Genomic DNA, 12731 nt, shown 5'->3' with positions numbered 1-12731 from the left:
GGAGGATGCTGTGATCAAATCTTTGCCATTCGTCAGCTGATGGAGGAGAGGATCCGGTGTGGACAGCGAACCGTCATTGTTTTCATTGACTTTAAGTCTGCTTTCGACTGTGTCCACCGGCCTGCCTTATGGAAACTATTACAGGTTGAACATGTCCCTCGAAAAGTCATCACACTCCTCCAAACTGCATACAACGGTTTAACCAGCCAGGTGCGCATCCAGAACGATTTATCTGAGGAATTTACCATCCAAACTGGAGTCCGCCAAGGGGATGTAGCCTCCCCGTTGCTTTTCAACATCGTGGTCGACGCCATTATGAGGCAAGCATTCAGAAACAGACAGGGCATACAATATGACAAGGATCACTATGTGACTGACCTGATGTTTGCTGATGATAGTGCTATCCTTGCCGGTAACGACGCTGAAGCCACGGACATCCTCTACGACATTGCCCGCATTGCCCGGCCATACGGTTTGAAGATCAATGCTGGTAAGACAAAGGCCCTGACAACAGATGGGTCGCAAGCCACCATCTATCTCGAAGGCGTCCAGATCGAGCAAGTGCAGGACTTTAAATACCTTGGGTCGCTGGTCCAGGAGAAGAAAGTTGCATCCACCATGGAAATCCACAGCAGAATTGGACAGGCGGCCACTGCGTTCGCCTCGCTCAAATGGTGTCTGTGGAAGAGGACCAACATTTCCACAAAGACTAAATTCCGACTCTTCCGGACTTTGATCCTGCCCATTCTTCTTTACGGATCGGAAACATGGATTTGTCTCAAGTTAGATTTGAACAAACTTGAGGTATTCCAAATGCGATGCCTGCGGCAGATCTTGGGCATCTCTCTTCGCGACCGCAGCACTAATGATACCATCCGCGCCAGATGCCAACAGCAACCAACCATTGCCGACCAAATCCAGAAGCGAAGGCTTAGATGGTTTGGCCACGTATGTAGAATGGGCACGAACAGAATACCATCCACACTCCTTTGGAGACAACGACCCACCCAATGGAGCATCCAACGGACCGCGCCTAGGAAAACGTGGGCCAAGCAAGTGGAAAATGACTTGAAGAGCCGACGTCTCGACCTTAACCAGGCCAGGACTGACGCCATGGATCGTAAGGTATGGAAGAACATCACAGAGCAAGTCCGAAACCCTGCGGCACCTACAGCAGCATGCTTGTTGCGTGGCCAACCGCCTCCCCCAGCTGCCAGCTAAGGACCAAAGAAGAAGAAAGAAGAAGAAATGATTAATTATGAAATAAGGATTGAAGTATTGAATGTTTAACAAATAGCAAGTGGACTAGTGTTGATTTAAAGTTAATTACTGAATTATGGTAATTTTTCATTTATTGAGGGTGCAATTTATCGAGGTCGTAATTTATTAATCAGGTAGATCATTAATTAAATGTCTAGTATTAATTAAGGAATTGTTTTAGTTAAACAGAAAGATTATTGATTAATTGAAGTTGATTATTGTTTGAGTTGGAATAATTTGAATAGGTAAAAGGCAAAAATATTAATTTTTTGAAAATCTATAGAATAAACAATGCTTTTAAGATCACAGATGGCTACAAGCAAGAGAGAGATGAGAGGGAGAGCTCGGTTGAGTCAGGTGATAATGCACACTCAAGTATGGAAAAAAATTAAAATAAGTATCTGAAACCGTTTAGAGGCGAACCCACTGAAAGGGTAGAAAATTTCTTAAGGAAGCTGGAAGCGGTAAAAGCGAATGAGGACTTAGAGAAATAGAAATCGTAGCAATGGCGGAGTTTAAGCTGGAGGGAGAAGCCAAATACCAGCAAGCTACACAGGTTTCGGATATTGACTCTCTACAAATTCGGGGAGGTAATAAAAAAATTATTCCAAAAGAAATATAAATTCCTAGAAGGAATAAATAGACTAAGTAGCTGCGTGCAAACGGGGAAGGAGACTGTAGAGGAATTTCACAGAAAGTTTGCAGAAGTGAAATTAGCTACTGAAGTAGAGAGAGAAGAGGTGCAGGTGTTAGACAAGATAATGATGGGGCAGTTCATAACTGGCATAAAGGATAAATACCGAAAGGAAGTCCTTCGATGTAGTCCATCTTTCTTGGCACATGCGTTTGAATTGGCACCGAAAGAAGAACGGTTAGATCAGTACTTCAGGAAAGAGGTGAGGAGAGACATATCAAGTTTCCATAGAAAGTAAGTGCCACCCACAGAAAGAAAGATTCGATGAAAGGGATGAGATTGGGGAACTCTCAAAACACATAAATAACATGGAAAGGAAAATGGAATGGATAATGGAAAGGCTCTCCTTAAGCAATGATGCTCAGGCAATCGGCAAGAAACAAGCTTGGAAGGGCAAATAGCTGGGATGGGAATGAAATTGGAACAATTGTTTGGAGAAATTAATAGTAAAAATGGATATCCAAGACCTGGTAATCAACACCGGGAACTACAGAAAATACATCGCCAAGAAGCCCGGAGTGTCCGATGACACATGTCGATGATGCTACCTGGCGTCAGAAACGATCCAACACATCACCGAGAGATGCAAGGTCATCACTCAGACTGAGTACACGACCAGGTAGCCAGGATAATACATCGGAAGCTAGCAAGGAAATACCAGTTGATCGAAGAAAGTGTACCGTACTACAAGTACGAACCCCAGGCAGTACCAGAGACCTCAACCCACAAGCTGTACTGGGCCCACGCCATAAACGTATAACACAACCCCGCACTCCTGAACATCTGTAGCCCACCGTTGATCGAGGAACTCTGACTACCCTACAGCCTGTAGAATAGTCAGAGTTCCTCGATCAACAGCAACACAGACATAACAACCACTCTGTGTACTTGGTAGCAATATCCATCACGGGGTAGACTCCCCCGATCAGAGAGAAATAATAATTAAATAATTATTATTTTCAAAAAAATAAAATAACAAATAATAATAATAAAATAAAAAATGCAAAGGTTAATATATACAGCGTGTCTCAAAAATATTGGTACAAACTTGTAGGTTTTTTTTTTTTTTAGGAGCATTAGCAACTAAGGCCATATTGCTCCGGGATATGCGGTAGTCGTTTCCTGACCTTTCCGCATCCTCCGCATTTGGTGGTGGGTGACGGGCTCGAATCCCGGTCTAATCAAGAAGCGTATGCTAAGCACTGCTGCTCCTTCCCACCTGGCTACGGAGGCGCCAGGGGGAAGTAGGTAACATCTAAAGGAATGCGAATCGCATAGGAACCCATAACCGGAAAGGTCACCGTAAGTCGGTACACGGCGCTGTTCATCAGTTCGCTAGAGGGAAAATTTCTTGTTTACTCATTCAAGCAGTAGTCGCCGCACGAAGAACATGCATCGATATAAGAACTGAGCTGGCACACATGCACCTAGTGCATGGATTAGCAGAGGGCAATGCACGAGCCGCTCAATGAATTAATGGAGAACGCTCCCCAGACAGACATGTACCGAACCACCGTTTGTTTGCGCGTGTGCATCAAAATTTGTGCGATTATGGGTCATTTAGAGGTAACAGGAGTAGTGCGGGCAGATCAAGTTCGACTCGAACTCCCACCATGGAAGAAAGTGTGTCGAATGCCGTCCAGAATAATCCTACTACCAGCACACGTGCCGTTGCCTCAGGAGTGTCTCGTTGCAGTGTACAGCGTGTCTGGCACGGCGATTCCTTACACCCCTTTCATCTCCAAAGGGTTCAGTTACTGCTCCCCAAGATCATCCTGCACGTGTGGCCTTTGCGCAGTGGTTTCTCCAAGAAAGTGTTCAAGACTTGAATTTTCCAGCCTATGTTTTGTTCACGGATGAGGCTTATTTCACTCGGGAAGGATCATTCAATCAGCACAATGCTCATGTGTGGGCTCACGACAACCCATACGGTGTGCGCCCCATGCGGCACAACATCGCTTCGCAATAAATGTGTGGGCAGGTATGGTCGGTGACTGCTTAGTCGGCCCATACCTGTTACCATCCCTCATGAACTCCGCTAAATATCGGATCTTTCTTGAACAAGTTCTACCAGGGTTACTTGACGAAGTTCCAGCAAATGTGAGACGCAACATTTGGTTTCAACATGACGGGGCGCCTGCCCATTATGCAAGGTGTGTTCGTGACCATTTGAACAGGCGTTTTGGGCGTCGATGGATTGGCCGTGATGTACCCGTTGCCTGGCCTGGCCTGCCCCCCCCCCCACGCTCACCTGATTTAGCGAGCCTTGATTTCTTTCTGTGGGGTCCCTCAAATCTATCGTGTACGAATCGCCTGTGAGGACGGAAATGGATCTCGTCTGCGCTGCTGCTACTGTCAAAGAAACTCCAGGTGTGTTCGACCGTGGCCGCCAATCCATGCTGCGTCGGTGTCACGCATGCAGCGCGTCTCATGATGGAACCTTTGAGCATCTGTTGTAACATCATGAAATGCATCCATCTCGTACTCCATCGTTAATATGTCAAATAAATGTTTGTCACTAATTACTGTCTTGTGTCATTTCTGTTTCTTGTGCCTCTGCTACTACTTTCCCGTGACATTTCCGGTTATGGCTATGCGATTCACATTTCTTTAGATGTTACCTACCTCCCCTAAACGTTTTTACCAATATTTTTGAGACACCTGTTATACCGACTTTTGTTACAGAAAGTAATATATATATATATATATATTATATATATATATATTTTTTTTTTTTATATTATTATTAATTATTATTTTTTATGGCATCGCTGCATTACTAAATTCTAATTACTGTTGTATTACGTATTTGAAATATTTCGAGATTATTTTATAAAAACATGACATCTCACGTAACACGATATCGTATTTCACATTCACGCGAATGCCAGCTCGAATAGTTGGACCGTTTGAAACAACTGGTAATTAAATCGTTCGGCATTTGTACTCACCGCAAAACCAGCTGAAACTTTTCGAGTCGCGTAAAAGCAAATTTTCTTCTATAGCCTGTAATAGGTAGAGGTTTATTCCTTTTGCAGAGATGGATGCTGCAGTCCGTGTTAGTCCTGTTCGTTCTTGTCGTGCTTCTCCAGTTAGAACCCGTTCTTCCAGTAGAAGTCCAGTAGCTAAAAATCCATTGGCAGAATTTGAAAGAATGGTGTTAGCAGCCATAACATATATGAAAGATCGCGGAGGTACAACCGAGAAAAGCATTAGGGGGTTACATTAAATCTGAATATAATCTTGATGGACCGCGTATTAATGCGAATATAAAGAAGTACCTGACAGCTGCTAAAAAATCAGGAAGAATTGTAAAAACTAAAGATGGCTTTAAGATTGAAGAAAACCCTGTGCCAAAGGTGAAGAGAGCTCCGAAAAGGCCACCAGCTTAAAGAAGAAAACATCAGCGAAAAAAGCCAAGAAGGTAGTTAAGAAAAAGGTTATAAAGAAGAAGGTAACCACAGCAAAAAAAACTAAGAAAACTAAAGCAGGAAAGAAAATTGTAAAAAAGAAATCGGTTAAGAAAGGAAGAAAACCCGCAAAGAAACGCAGAAAATAGATAATCACGTAAGGAAACTTTTCAGAATTCTATTCGTTATATATGTGCTGTTTTCTTAGACTTTTGGCCAAGCTTGAAATCCGTACTTCAGAATCATGAATAATCACCGTTAAAGCAAATTAAAATAATGTTTCTGTTTGTTTTTTTTTTTAAATTTTTTCATATATGTGTATTAAATTGTAATTGTGTTATTACTCCAAAATAAAAATTTTTGTTAAGATACTTGTATCATTATTTTTTTCATTTAATATTTAGAGAACAATTTTCAAATATTTCATTATTTTCCAAATATTCTTTAGACATTTTAGAATGGGAGCCATTTTGTTTCACCTAAATCGTCTGTATCAACGGCGCATGCGCTTTAACTGAAATGAAATCATATCCGTTAGCTTCGAATGACCTCAGTTAAAGAATTTAAATAAACATTATAATGTACAGAACTACGTATCGTGTGCATTATAATCTTTATTTTTTTTATCAAAAAATTATTGTGTTAAAAGAAAATCAAGACCCTTGTCAAATTTTTCAGGGTTCGCTATAGAACACAGGTTGGTAGCGAATCCTGAAAAATTTAGTTGTGTAAGCTACTAACTTTTACAGCTACAGCTGTGTTGAGGTTGTCGGATCAAATACAAATAAATAAAACCAAAACACTAAAAAAAAAAAAAGTCAGTCAGTCTTTTATAATTGATTTAGATAATGGTTACGGTCGATGAACGGGCATTAATTTAAGGAAATTGCAGCCGTGGAGCCTAGCTGCAATAGTGAGCCCCAATACTTAATTAAAATTTATCTATAGATATACAGTCAAAAAGTAAATATAGAAAAATTAATAAAAAATTTGGAAACAAAACAAAAATACTTAAATAGAAAAGAAAAGTTTCCCCAGCCCGAGTAAGAGGATGAGGGTTGGCGTCAGGAAGGGCATCCGGCCGTAAAAAATGTCATGCGAAAACACTACAAAAGCTGACCTCATATATAAAAATGGGAAAAGGCAAGGACAAAAAAAAAGTTTGTATTAATACATGGTCTTATGTACACTAAGTGACCACTTTATTAGATACACCTACAACTTTTAGTCATAACGTAACGAGAGTGCAGTAGTACATGCTCTTTGAGTAGACAGTGTTTCAAATCCGTGACTGCTAAATACGATTAACGATTGTATTCATGATTTATTTTAAACTCCTCTGACCTAGTGATCCTGCCAGAGTAGTAGTGGCATGTGATGCAAGAAAGTAAACGTATGAGCTTATGCAGCATCAGCCAAAAGAAAAAAAGAAAAAAGAAAACTCACACAAATAAATAAACGAGAACATTTATTTTGTACACCTTTGATCCTCAGAACAGCTCCAGAGAAGGGAAAACAGAAGATTCTTCCTTAGAGAAAGCGTAGACTTCGATTTTAATGTAATTGACTGTTTTATATCTCAAGAGGTCACTTTATTGGCTACAGCGAGTAGGGCCCCTTTTAGCCCTCGGGACAGCCTGTCGAAAGAGTGTCACACGTCCCACGGCTGTTTTGCAAATTGAATGGTTTCTGATTCCTACTCCAAGAGATAGTTGGATCACATCCCACAGGTGCTCAGTTGGACTGAGATCTGAAGCCGCCATATTTGTTTCTGTGCCAAGGGCCGTCCGAGTATCACTTGAAATCCATCGGGCGAGGAGAGGAGGAGGAATGCAGTGAGCCGAGGAATTGCATGGAGTTAATTTTCATTCGCTTTATAAAGGGAGTTGTAAGTAACATCATAGCTGTCATTAACAAAACAATCGTGTGATCATTCATCTACGTGACCGAAGTTTCCAGGAAGAAAATGGCTATTCTATGTTTCATGCTGATAGATGTGGAATGAAAACAAAACAAAAGACAACTGAGTGTCATCTAACAAAAAGATACCGGCTAAGCTGGAGACAAAAAAACTATAACGCCGGTCGGTCGAAAAAGAAACCTTTTCCAAAAGAAACAAAAACAAAAAACGGTAAAACTAAATCCGCATCTGAGATTCCAACTTCATCTTTCAGGATGATTGATAAAACTATTCTTGTTAAAAAAGAATGCGTATCATGTTGGCATCTTAAGCTGTGATTTATAAGCTTACTGAAAATTTCTAAATGTCAAATTAAAATTTTATTCGGAATATATATATATATATATATATATATATATATATAGTGGATGTGGCAAATAGTTAACAGTTAAAAAGTAAGATATTCAATTGTGAAGGTGATAGAATCAGTGAAAACCTAAACAAAAACCAAAAACCTAACATGGGTGAGAAGAGCTGATTAATGCCATCCATGTCTAGATAAAACATTACATCAGTCTTAATAACTATGAACATAGTATGAACGAGCAGGTGGTAACTAAGGGCTGTGATATCTGTCAAAGCTGAGTTTGGTCCATGGTAATAACCTAGTAGGGAAACATAATTGTTATAAGCAAAATAAAACGTACATATAAGGATAATTACTAAATAACTATGTCAAGCCAATTGTAGTAAAGATTGGGGGAGACACATTGCAAAGGACTTATATATATATATATTTTTTTTTTTTTTTTTTTTCCCCTGGATATATTAGTCTTCTGCTGCTGAATTCAAAGTTATTTTTTTATTTTTTACATAAATTGATCCATGTAAGACACACTCATTAGAAACAGGTTCTAGAATAAGGTAAGAGAAAGGAGATAAGGTGAAATTGCCTTTAATTGAATGAATGTAAATTAACAAATTTTGGATGGGATAATTAGGAAGGATTCTAAAGATGAATGTTAACATACATGAAGTCCCGAATGTGATGTAATGGATGGTGGGAAGTATTGTTGCTAGCATAAGTGTTAGAAATAAGATATGTGTAAGTATTAAAGATGATTATAATTGTACTAAGATAAAGTCTAAATAGGAAGAGTTTATCATCATTATTGTGACTAGAAGAAGAGTATTGTATAAAGAAAGATTCGAATGTGGAATCTATGTTGATACAGTGGAGATAAAGGTGAGTTACTTAGAGAAGCCTGGGCCAATTAAATTATGGAAGTGTTAACAGCCTTGTGATATAGAGAAGGGTGATGTACAGGAAGAGTTTAACCTAGACGATAATTACACATCTTGTTCGGTAAGGTAATGCCTTTTAATTGTAATATGTACTTAACCACTGATCATTTCCATTCATGTAAATATGTAAATAAACGAAATGTATATAACTTAAGAAAAATTGTGTTTGGTCAGTTTTGAACACAGCCAAATCCAAAGAGGAGAGCATCCTTTCTGGCAAGCAATTATAATCGCCAATTCAGCTGTGACTGCGGTGGGAGTACATCTGTCGGGTCTGAGTAATCGCTTTAGGTTTCGAGGTTGATTGATAGTGAACAAACGGCCTGATCCTCGTTCGGACAGGCCAAATGGCGACGCTTCCTATCAGGTCTACTTGGTGTCGACTACAGTCAATTTTGAATGCAGCGTATTGTTCACTCCTAGTTTGTGTACAGTATTCACACGAGGGAACTGACAACCAGGAAGACCTACGTCTGAACCAGAGACAAACTGACACAGGACTTGATATGAACTGGCTACAAATTATTTGCACTGGACCACTAAACCAAATGACCAACGCACGAACTAAGAAAATGCTATCACCAGGACCCAATGCTGCATCCTCATAACATGCACAATAGGCGACCTGAACAGGTTACATGACCAATCATAGGACAAGACTGCTCATGTATGACCCTGCGACTGGGAGTTGACTCCTACATTGAAAAAGATCACCAAAGAAGATCCGGTTCAGATTGCTTGGACCCCCACGTGCTTACAACTGTCAATCCCTGATGGCGATCTGTACCGGGCTCCCTTTACTCCCTTTCCCCTGGTGGGGAGGAGGAGACAGTCTTGTCTCCTCTCCACCCCTGCCAACCCTGATTCTTCTCCTGGTGGGGCTTGGGCCTGCCTCACTGAAAATCCTGGGGGTCTCCTTCTCTATCGTCCCCATACTTCTGTCTTTTCCCTCCAGCCTTCAGTCTCCCTTCTACTCTGCCTAATACGCCAGCGTATAACCCCACACAAATTGCAAAAACGTAACTTCGTCCAAATTAAACCGCATACACCTCAATTGGCTTTTCTAATTCCAGCGCTCACCCCTACAGAGTTTTTTTTTTTTGTTTTGTGTTTTTTTTAAGGCCCTAGTCACTGAAATCTCAGGAAACTAGGTGGCAGGGCCTGCCAGAGTAAAATTTCATTCTGTGTACCTGGTCTGCCTCCACGAGGCCAAGTGTGGGCAACGTTGGGCCTCAGTAGGGTTCCAGCGCCTAAATGAACAACGATACACAACACTACACATATACAAAATCCACACACTTTTAAAACTGTGGCCTTCCCAGTGAACTGGTACACCTACAATGAAAGCAACGCGGAGATGGGGGGAAACCCCTGGTGCCGTTAGACATCAATACACTTTACACAGTCTTCACAAGAAGGGTGTTAATTGCCATACATCGAGACTGATAGTACAGTAACATAAATCGCATAAGACAGAGACAACTCCTGGAAAAGGAAACTGTGGAAGAAAAGAAAATAAACTGAACAGAAAGGAATAAAGAAAAGGAGGGAAAAAGAAGAAGAAAAGAGAATCAACGAGAAAAAAAAAAAAGGGACAGGGATTGCCTCATGAGTGTCCCAATCTGAATCAAGTGGACAAGAATAGAGACAACAAACAACAAACTGCATCCTAGCTCCCAAAGCCTCAAGGAAGCCTGAAGAGGGCAACCTAGCCCCCTTCACCTGTAAACCCTACTTCCCCAGGGAGACGATTCTCTCGTCACTCCTCCCTCATTTCTACTCTGGTGGGGCATGCCACACTGAAACCTGGGGCTGTCTTCCCTATTGGCTCCATACTTCTGTCTTTCTCTCCCCAGTCTTCAGCTCCCCCCTCTCTATCTTCACGCTAGCGAAGCCCCACACACCTAAATTTAAATGCATCCAAAATATCTTCACCCACGTTCTGGCCCAACTCAAGCGACATCAACCCAACGATTGACGTTGGTATGTGTATGCACGTTGTGTGTACATATATGTACTTGCAGCACACATATATACACCCAACTCAAGTGACGTCAACCCCACGATTGACGTTGGCACAGGTATGCACGTTGTGTGTACATATGTGCATGTATTCACGCATATATGCATGCAATATAAATACAATATATATTTTTTAATTTTATTATTATTTGATTTATCTTTTTTATTATTATTTTATCTAGAGTATTTATCTTTATTTTATTTCTTTATTAGGTCCTATCCACTGAAATCTCAGGAAATTAGGTGGCAGGACCTGCCAGAGTAACTTAAGTCTACTGGGTTCCTGGTCTGCCTCCACGGGGCGAAGGTGGGGCCACGTTGGGCCTCAGCAGGGGTCCAGCGGCTAAACGACCAGTTGAACAATGGTACACGGCACTACACACATACAATATCCATACACTTTTAAATCTCTGCATTTCCAGTGAACTGGTACACACACAATGAAAACTAAGCGGAGATGGGGAAACCCCCGGTGTCGCCTGACACTAAATACACCTGTAGATTCAGGTGTATTTAGTGACACTAAATACACCTGCAGTTGGCAGTAGATTCAGCTCTTCGTACTTGTTTGACCAGTTCAGGGGTTGTTCATGGATCCAGTCGAGATACGAAAAGGCTGGTTGCACTGTTTCTGGTAGTGTTTTCAGTCCTGAAAGTAGCCTGGAGTTTATTGCTTTGCCGTACTTTACAGTGTCTCCCTCGTCTGCTTTTCACGTGTTGACGTTTCTTCATTCATGACGTCACCATTATTGGAGCCCATGGGGTGCGGAGGAGGTGGCGTGACAACATTTATCTCTTCAACAAAATGATAGAAACTCATTAGATTCCACAGACGAGTTTCAATAAATGCCTTTATTTATTATGCAATGTAAATAAAAACCAACCCAAAACCTCAATAGTCCATATTTTAGTGATATGCTTGCCTATTTTTTGATTAGTAAAGTGAGCTGACCCTGGAAGTAGTGCAATACCAGGGCAACTCGTGGCAAAGGTGGAGCAAGCTCCAAGCACTTCGCAGCCTTCCAAAAATCAGTTTAATATCTTGGGCCCCGATGGGGCCCGTATCAGATATTAAGCTGATAAGAACAGATCTTGTTTGTGTGTACCTTTAACTCAGTTTTTTCCTAACAGTACTGTTAGAAGCACTCCTCTGGCCAAGGTATAAGGCAAGTAGCCTCACCAGGGTCGAGAGGGTGCATACACAACTATAACTTACAATTATCGAGCTTCAACCATGTCCACTCTTTAACTGTACTTTATATGTTACTTGGTTACCATCATGTTCCTTGAGCACCTCACTAGTCCGTAATACCTGCAGGCCTTCAGGCCTATTGGTGTGGCCGATGTCTTGGCTTGGGGTTCCCCCAAAGACTTCTGAGGGCTCGGGTGGAAGCTATGGTTGGAAGTGAGAAGGACAGGAAAGGAAAGAAGAGAAAACTGACCAATTTTTAACATTTGGGGAAGTGAGAAGAGGTAGCTGTAGTATCTTTCAAAAGTTTGTTCCAGAAATACTCCCTGGAGGAAGGCCAGATTTCACTCCAAGGGTGCTTACCCTCACCTATACTATATTCTATTAATATGTATGTATATATTTATTTATTATTATTTTTTCCTATTTTATTTATTTATTTTTTTATTATTATTTTTTTTTATTATTATTTTTAATTTGTTATATTTATTGAGGGTAAGCGCTGAGTTAATGTTAAGTGTTTTTCCGGTTACTTCCACGTAAGGTTGTTGACGGGTGCCATTCTAAAAAGTCACGGTTACTCTGTGTTCATGGATGTAACACAGCCGGGGTGGTAGACACCATTTTTTTCTGAAGCGGTCCTCTCCAAATACAGTAAATTCTGTTTGGAGGAAGTTACGAAAGGAGCATCTGCATGAGCTAAGAATGTGCAAGGCTGTAACTCCTCCAGAGACTACTCAATAACCCTCCCCAAGAGAGGAACACATACTACACTTTGTATCGTTCCAAAAGGCCTAAAAGCGATACGAACCAATGGTTGCCCAAATAAATTATTGTTCCCTTAACTAAATGACTGATGGGTGTCCCATAAACATCTCTCCTAAATAAAAAGAAAAGTTACGATAACCAGTAAAGCTTTGTATCCATGGATCTCAACCAACTGTTACGTAT

The 12731-nt window shown here is 40.9% G+C and overlaps 1 pseudogene; it reads right to left on the bottom strand.

The window, feature by feature from the left end:
* Positions 1-11528: 11528 nt before the first annotated feature.
* On the bottom strand, positions 11529-11738 carry LOC150076935 (U2 spliceosomal RNA; annotated as a pseudogene).
* Positions 11739-12731: the final 993 nt, after the last annotated feature.

Source organism: Mastigoproctus giganteus, chromosome 12, assembly GCF_048544385.1.
Source record: "Mastigoproctus giganteus isolate SK-2022 chromosome 12, ASM4854438v1, whole genome shotgun sequence".
NCBI lineage: Eukaryota > Metazoa > Arthropoda > Arachnida > Uropygi > Thelyphonidae > Mastigoproctus > Mastigoproctus giganteus.
The sequence above is the reverse complement of the archived record's forward strand: the minus strand, read 5'-3'. Positions and strand labels throughout refer to the sequence as shown.